The sequence below is a fragment of the Microtus pennsylvanicus genome, chromosome 15, assembly GCF_037038515.1.
Source record: "Microtus pennsylvanicus isolate mMicPen1 chromosome 15, mMicPen1.hap1, whole genome shotgun sequence".
NCBI lineage: Eukaryota > Metazoa > Chordata > Mammalia > Rodentia > Cricetidae > Microtus > Microtus pennsylvanicus.
Window position 1 is genome coordinate 7,855,129 of NC_134593.1, and position 9,280 is coordinate 7,864,408.

Sequence of the window (9,280 nt, forward strand, 5' to 3'; positions counted from 1 at the left end):
ACTCCTCCATGGCCTCTGCTTGAGTTCGAGGTTGAACACTGACCCAAATTCTTCCATGGTGGACTGTAAGCTGTAAGAAGGGGGCAACCCTTTCCTCTCCAGTTGCTTTTGGTCATGATGTTTACCACAGCAATAGAAAATCAACAAAGACACATCTCTGCACCTCCCGATGTTGTTTGAATGTGTGATATCCGGCAGAGTTCAAGTGGAATTCATTTAGAAGGTTGTAGAATCTGAAGGAGATGGGGCCTCCCTAAAGAGAGTTACCCGGGGAAGGACTTGAGGCTTTTAGTCCAGTCCCATTTCCTGTCCTCTCTTTGTGTCCTGACAGCAGACACTGTGACCATCCATGTCAGCTGCTGCCTTCTCTGTCATGATGGACGGTATCCTTTCTAACTGAGCGGCAGAGTAAACCTTCCCTCAGGCTGCTTCAAGCCAGATATTTGATCACAGCAATAAGGAAAGCAGCTCATAAAACACTACCATCTCTCTCTGCATGTCTCTCTCTGTCTCTGTCTCTCTATCTCTCAGTGTCTCTGTCTCTGCCTGCCTCTCTCTCTCTTTGTGTCTCTCTCTCACACACACACACAAACACACTTTTCCATCTTTCTTTTTCTGGTTTCTCTAGTCTCTCTCATTCTTTATTCCCCAGTGGAAATTTTTATGTCTTGAGTATAGTACATTGAGCTTAATGATATAAGGTAGACACATCTTTTAAGACAGAGTCATATGTGTGTGTTGTGTGTTTGCGTGTATGTGTGTGTGTAGGGGGGGTTCTGACTGTCAAGGAACTCACTATGTAGACCAGGCTGGCATTAAACTCAGAGATCCACCTTCCTTAGCCTCAGCAATGCTGGGATTAAAGGCGTGCACCACCATACCTAGCCTCGGTAAAATTATTTCTATTCTTTTGTTTTCTCCCTATTTTTCTCTTGCGTTTTTTATTCTTTCTCTCTCTAAACGGATCCCTGTAGGTGGATTCATTTAACAGGAGGATATTCAGCATGTCTCTTCATTTGTGTATGGAAACAGTGTAAAACTCATCCAATTGATGCAGGTCTACCGTGAGGATGCTGCTCTAACTTGTGGCCTCTGACCTCTATCAGGTGATGGAATCTCCATGTCTGATAGGAAGCATTTGGTTTACTAAAATGTTCTGTACTGTCCAGGAAAGAAACTCCAGTCTGCTTGCTGGGAAGCTCTGAGAACTAATTCTTATCTCCCTAATCCTCACACCACCCTTGAGAGCCAAGAAGGCGGCTTAGTTTCCTGGGCCCCATTTCCGAGTTCTGAAGAACCAGTAAGTATGGCTCTTACCGTGCGATAGGATGGCCAAACCTTTAAGCCTATTGTTGTCTTTAGTTCAGGCTCATTTTCTCAATGCTGGCATTTCCTCAGAGTAGCATGAAATCTCTTTCCAAATACCTTTATCCATTAAGTAATAGTATCATGGACAAGAGTAGTTACAAGCAAGAGACAATGACATTAAACTCAGATAAGATGCAGTAATTTGTTTATAAAATAAGTGCTCTGTGCTGTGGGGGTGTCTCAGCTGAAGGTAGGGCTCAAATAAGGGAAGCTCACTGAGTATCCCCCAAGGACAGACAGACACAACCTATCAAAAGGAAAAAGGTTTGATTTAAAGGTTTTTGGGTTTTTTCTTGTTGTTGGTTGGTTTTGTTTTGTTTGGTTGTTTTTTTTTTTCAAGACAGGTTTCTCTGTGTAATGTAATAGTCCTGCTGTCCTGAAATTTGCTCTGTAGACCAGGCTGGCCTCGAACTCACAGAGATCCGCCTGCCTCTGCCTCCTAAATGCTGGGATTAAAGGCGTGCACCACCACTGCCCAGAAAATATCTCTTTTGTTTCCTTGTTGTTTTTTTTTCTTTTTTTTCAAGACAGGGAATTTAAAATGTTAAAACAGCTACATATAGTTATCAAATTCCATCATTTGAGGAATAATACAACATTCTTGAGACAGATATAATATGAATCTTGATTGCTGTTTTCTAAGTAGATACATGATCACTAGTAACGAGGGAAAATATCTGACTAGTCAGTGGCAGCTCACACCTTTAATCCCAGCACTCAGGCTGCACACAGGTCAGAGGAATCTCTGTGAGTTTGAGGGCAGCCTGGTCGCAGAGCTAGTTCCAGGACAGCCAGTGCTACATGGAGAAACCCTATCTTCAAAAAACAAACAAACAGAATATGTCCCCCAAGAGAGGTGATTCAGTATCTAGCACCTGGTTATGAAAAGTGGCAGCTCAGTGGTGCTCCCTGGTGCTCCTCTCTCTAAGTTCTAGGGTTTGTTCTCGCGATGCCAGACAAATATGCTGTTTCCTGGCAGCAGAGAGCTTCGATAGGCTGCCGGTCACATTTCTTCAGGGACTCTTGCGGTTCTTGAGTTATGGTTTATGGACACTTATTCCAGAGCAAGGTGCACTGCTGGTATTCAGTCTACACACATTTGCCAAACATTTGTCATTTGTCAAGTGTGTGTGTGTGTGTGTAATTGAGGTCAAATGAATAAATGCTTAAAAAGAGAGGGGAGCAAAGAATGAAAAGAAAAATGGGAGAAGTAAGTTTAGGGAGGAAATAACTTAGGTCCACCTTGTGCTTGAGATCCTCTGGTTCTTCCAGTCTGGAAGGTTGGACTCTTCCTTGGACACTCAAAAAAGAGGGTAATAGAATTGTCCTTGAAACTGTGAGGACTTAGAGCTCTGATAAGCTTGAATGTAAGAAGCGAACTGGATCAGGGTGTAGAGACAGAGCACCACCACTTCAAGGGTGGAAAGAAAACCAAGTAGTACAGAGATGTCAAGAGAAGCCCGCTAGGGTAGAGCGGAGTAGAGCACAGCCACAGTGTGGTCATGAAAAACCTGATATTTTAATACTTTATTTACATCTTTATATTTTATATTTATATTACATTTTAAATAATTACATATTTCCTTGGAAATATGGAAAACATTAGCTAAAACCATATATTTTTAAAGGGCTAGGCATAGTAACACCTATAATCCTAGCACTGAGAAGTTGAGCTAGAAGGATCATGAGATCAAGGCCAGTCTGGACTACACAGTGACCCCTATCTAAAGAAAACAAAAGGAAAAGAAAGAGGACTCGATGAGAGAGCAGTTGCCTAGGTTTCTCAAGACCTTGACCTTGCGTATGATCCCTAGTAACATACAAACACATACACATTAGATGATAGACATTTTCTTGTTGTAGAAGGAGCAGGCTGCGTCCCAGTCACCCTACTAGCTAACACCTGAAATAACCACATAGAAACTGTATTCATTCAAATACTGCCTGGCCCATTATCTCCAGCCACTTACTGGCTAACTCTCACATATTAGTTTAACCCATTTCCATTAATGTGTATCACCACTTGACTGTGGCTTACCGGCATGAGTCTAACCAGCATCCTTCTCAGGCAGGAGAATCATGGCGTCTGTCTGTCTCTGCTTTCTTCCTCCCAGAATTCTGTTCTGTCTTCCCCGCCTACCTGAGTTCTGCCCTATCAACTAGGCCAAGGCAGTTTTTGTTTTTTTTTAAATAACCAATGAAAGCAACACAAATACAGAAGGGCCTCCTACACCATTTTCTCAAAGAAGGTAAACAAGTAGTCAAATACTCATGAGAAAATGTCCAGCATCATGAAAATGTAAATCAAAATGCCAATAAGATATCTCCTTGCATATACTGATGTGGAAGTCAAGGGAGGGGAGGGAGGAAAGAAAGAGGGATGGGGAGGTGGCAGAGAACAAGTCACACGTTGTGGAGGGATGGAGTGCAGAAAGAGACTACAATAAGCAGTTGGAAGGATGCAGGGAAACCGGAACAGGTAGTCAAACAAAAACTTACAGGTGGATGTTCACAGCTCTGCTTAACAAAAGTCAAAGGGTAGGAACCCAGTGTCCATCGGCAAATGAATAGGAAAATAAAATGTGGCGTGTCATACAACAAAATACTATTCAGACATCGTCCATGAAGTCCTGATGTCAGGAGCCAATTTCCTCCTAAAATCATTACAGGAACCATCATCCTGGGGAGTCTGCAGAGAACCCCACACCCCTAATTGTGTTAAGAATGGTTCTATTGACAGAGCCTACCCCACACCCAAATTGGCTGTTAATGAGAGCTATCTGTTAGCGGAACCCACCCCACATTCCAAACTATCTAGGGAGCTAGGTGAGCCAGGCCTACTGTGACTTGACCGAAGATAACCTCCTGCCTACGTGATCAACGAGAACCACGTGACCAACGTGAACCACGCGGCAAGAGCCCAGGACCCTATGCCCATCCCCCAACTCCTTACCCTATAAAAAGTTGTATCTCGTCCCTAATAAACGGAGGCTTTGACAAACTTTGCATAGCCTTCTTCCTGTCTCCTAGCCCATATCTTCCAGGTAGTGCCTCTCCGTGACCCTGGAATAACTGACTGCCAGGCGGGTTACTAACCCTAGACTAAGTAGCCCGCCAAGGCAATCGACATCCTGATACGTGCTACAACACACAGAAGCCAGGAACAAAAGACTGCATATTGCATTGTATACAATAGACAGAAAAGATAAGTCCCTGGAGATTGATGGTTGCCAGGGACAGTTAAGGAATAAAGAGCTGAAAATGACTGTCATAAAACAGTCCAAACTTTCTGTTTGTGGTGACAAAAATGGTCAGGAAGTAGATGCTGGGACCGAGGGCCCAACATTGTGAGTGCCTTGAATGCCACAGACTTGCACCTGGAATATGGAGCTAATGTGGGTCGTATGTTCTGAATACTTCACAGTATGCTAGGTGGGGGGAGGAAGGCAGCAGAGAGGAAAGTTGGAAGGAGGGAGGAAGAGAGAGAGGGAGGCAAAGAAAAGTCAGGCCTGTCTTGTCAGGTGAAAACCACAAAGTTGAGGCAGTGACAGACCGCAGTAAGCTAGAGATCAGCTAAGAAATGCCAAAGCTTGTGACTGGAGGTGATTTCTCAGACAGACAGGGATCTGAAAGCCGAACCAGGGTGGCATGCCTCACTACTCTACCTGACAGAACTCAGGGGAAGTACACGGACCCACAAAGGGTCTTTTCTGTTTGATTTGGCTTAGTTTCAGGTTATATGAGCATGGTGGTTTGGGGGCGGAGGGTGGCTTGAACGTTTTCTGAGAGAAGGGTGCCTCGGAAGGGGAATAAACATGTTCAGAGAGACATGATTGACAGAGGCAACTGGAACCTTCAGAGAAGGGGCAGAAGTGGGTGGAAACTACCACTTTGGAAAGAGGAAGACAGCCCATCAGGAGAAGAAGGGAGGGGTGCACTGAATCAGAGATCAGAGGTTCGAGATGTTTGGGCCTGACGATTCTGAGACTAAAGGGCACTTCTATCAGGTTATCAGCTTCTATCAGATTCAGTCGCTCTCAACACTGACCAAAATCATTTACTTATCTTTGTGAACAAACGTGGTTTGAGCCTCTCCAGAGGTCCTAGTTAGCTCATCTGGAGACAAGTTCTGGGCCCTTCAGGTGACTCCCCAGGCAAAGTCATGGCCGAGATCTATGATCTAGTCATCTGCCAGTTTGTGTAGACCCTGGCTCTGAGATTTCTGTTTGGTATAGAATGGCAGCTGCATGATACTGTATTTAACTATAGAGGGGCCCTATGTGGGGGTCACTAAAGACCAAGACATGGGTTCTCAACTGGCCTAAGATTTCACCCTCCACTACAGACCTTTCCTGACCACTCCCATCTACTTGGAACCCTATCTCAACTGAAAAGAAACAACACACCAATAGGCAGTCATAAAATATTCTTTAGAGAGAAATTCTGTAAGGCAAAGAAGATGAACGCTAAGCATCTTTTTGTTGGTGTTGTTTTTGTTTGTTTGTTTTGTTTTTTCAGACTGGGTTTCTCTGTAGCTTTGGAGCCTGTCCTGAAACTAGCTCTTATAGACCAGGCTGGCCTCACAGAGATCCTCCTGCCTCTGTCTCCCAAGTGCTGGGATTAAAGGCGTGCGCCACCACCACCCAGCTAAGCATCTTTTTAAAATTTCTCCTTTTAATCTCCACACCTGTCCCGTGTGGTGGCTATTGACGTGTGTGCATGCACGCATGGAGGCCAGCAGGTGTCTGCCAACTTCCATCGTTCCCCCCGACACCGGAAGCTATCAGGATCCTCCTGTGTCTGCCCTTTAGCACTGGGGTCACTGGAATACCATGGTCAGGGGGACACGAACCTGCTTCAGAATATTTGTATACCGTGCGAAGATGTGCTGCTATGATTGGTGTAATAAAGAGCTGAAACAGCCAATAGCTAAGCAGGAGAGATAGGCAGGACTTCCAGGCACAGAGAGAACTCTGGGAAGAAGAAAAGCAGATTTGCTAGCGAAACACAGGTGGGGGAAATAGGATGTGCAGGATGGAGGTGAGGTAGCGAGCCACATGGCAGACTGTAGATTTAAAAAAATACTGGCCAAGTTATAAGAGCTTGTTGGGAACAAGTGTAGGGTAAAGGTCAAGCTTTCGGAACGGATAATAAGTCTCTGTGTCCTTATCTGAGCTGGTGGTCCTACTGCATGGACCAGGGTCCTCATGCGTGAGCAGCAAGCACTCTTCATTCTGCGCCATCCTCTCAGTCCAGGGATTACCTCTTTTATTGCCGGCTGACAGGTAATGTATTACATTCGTGAGAAATTTATTCAAGATCACAGAGTTTGAATGTGGCACAGACCTTTCCTGACATGGGAGAATGAGTCATTAACCCTTCTGCCACATTGTCACACTGACATTACATATAAAGGCGGTTCTGGCAGGAACATCTTCAGCTCCTTCCTGGAAAAACTTAACTGTGTCCTTCTTTTATATCAAAAAGCAAGCCTGAAAGCTGGAGACACAGCTCAGCCATAGGGTACATGTTTAGTGTGTGCAAGGTCCTGAATCCAATCTTCAGGACCCAGCCGGCCCACAGCCCCCAAAAAGCAAGACTTCAGTTATCTTATCTTGGGCTAGTTCAGCTGGAAATAGTTACACCTTCTGTTACACACCCATAATTCCTTCTTCTATAACTCCTGTCATCTCAAGGCTAATAATGAAAGCATCTACCATAGGGGACTGATCACATTGGTTTGGACTCAGACTGGGTTTGGACCTGAGCCCCCAGCTATCCTAATTCTATGATCTTGAATGCACAGAACTTCAAGTAACATCTGTGGCACGGTGCTGGCAATGGGGAAAATGTGATGGTCACTAGAAGATAAGCCAGGAGCTGCTGCATTGTTTCTGTTTTTTACAGAAAGGCAGTGATTTCATCACTATGGCAACTCTTCACCATCAGCAGCAGCAGCAGCATGAAGCTTCCTCAGGAGCATCACGAGGGGCGTTGTTGCCTCTTTTGGAGCTTCAAAGGTCTATGGGTTTCCAGGACTTTCTGCACTGATGGAAGTCCTCTCCAGGATGCCCTCTTTAAAGAGGTAGCCACGGATCACATGTGAGTGCTGAGTGTATAAGACTCGCTCAGTTTGACTAGTGAGTTAAATATTTTTTAAGTAAAACTAAATATATGGACAGGCAGAATGGGTCAATAGGTAAAGGAACTTGACATCACATCTGACAGCCAGTGTTTGATTCCAAGGATTCACAAGGCAAAATAGAATCAACTCCTAAAGTTATCTTTTGACCTTCAAACACATGCTGTGGTACACACACAAACACACGCACACACACACACTAAACAAACAAATAAATAAATGTCATAAAAGTGTTTTAATTAAATTTCTGCATCAAGCTAACATCACCGTCAATGGATAGAACTATGCTAAACTGGATAACTAATTAGACCATACTTGTGCTAAAGCTGCTATATTAACAAGAAAAAGGTAGCCAGGCAGTGATGGTGCACGCCTTTAATCCCAGCACTCAGGAGGCAGAGGCAGCCAGATCTCTGTAAGTTTGAGGCCAGACTGGTCTACAAAGTGAGTTCCAGGACAGCCAGGGCATCCCTGTCTCAAAAAACCAAAAACAACAAAAGGAACAGGTAGCTTCTTCAAAGCTATCCCGAATACACTGAGGTCAAAGTCTTGGTGAAAGCTTCTGCTTCTGGAGACTGTATCGTATATACTTGCCAAGCAGTGGACAATTTTTATACTAATCAGAATGTGGAAGTCACTCCAACAGCTAGGGGTGTCTTACAACAGGATTCTTGGATTTTTATGGCCAGAAGTTCAAGGACAAATAGCCTAGAAAAATACAGAGACATCAACTCCTGTGATCAGATTCTTTTTAATGTGAAAGAAATTGTTAAAATCTGATGAAAAAAACCACGTGTGATACCTTAAATTTTAACATTTTTAATTTAAAAAACAAAAAAACTGATAGAGGAAGGTCATTGGCTAATAAAGAAACTGCCTTGGCCCATTTGATAGGCCAGCCTTTAGGTGGGTGGAGTAAACAGAACAGAATGCTGGGAGAAAGAGGAAGTGAGCTCAGACTCCATAGCTCTCCTCTCTGGGGCAGACGGGATGAAGCTCCGACCCAGGATGGAGGTAGGCTAGAATCTTCCTGGTAAGCGCACCTCGTGGTGCTACGCACATTAATAGAAATGGGCCAAGCAGTGTTTAAATGAATACAGTTTGTGTGTTGTTATTTCGGGGCGTAAGCTAGCCAGGCGGCCAGGAGCCGGGTGGCAGGAATGCAGCCCGCAGCTCCTTCAACAAAAAAAAAAAAAAAACCCTAAGAGCTACCAGCTTGGCTCAGTTGGTACAGCGCTTCCCTAACATGCATGAAGTCCTGGGTCTGATCCCATAGAACTATGCTATACTATGATACTATAAAACCAGATGTGGAGGGCTAGGTCTATAATCTCAGCTCTGGGGAGGTAGAGGCAGAAAAATCAGATATTCAAGGCTGACCCAGGCTACATATGAGTTCAAGATCAGTCCAAACTGCATGAGAGCCTATATCAAAGTTACAAGGATGTGATGGGGAGAGGGAGCATGACACAGCAGTCCCACGTGATGTTGGGCAGGAGTGCAGATGCCACTGAGCAACCCCACTAGGTGTGTGATGTTGGGCGAGGTTGAGGATGTGTGCCAAGCAGCCCCATTAGGTGTGTAATATTGAGTGGTGGTGCAGATGCACACTGAGCAGCTCCACTAGATATGTGATGTTGGGCTGGGTTGTAGATGCACCATGAGGAGCCCCACTAGGTAGGTATATGATGTTGGGCGGGGGTGTGGATGCGCACTGAGCAGCCCCACTAGGTGTGATGTTGAGGGGGGTGCGGATGCGCACTGAGTAAG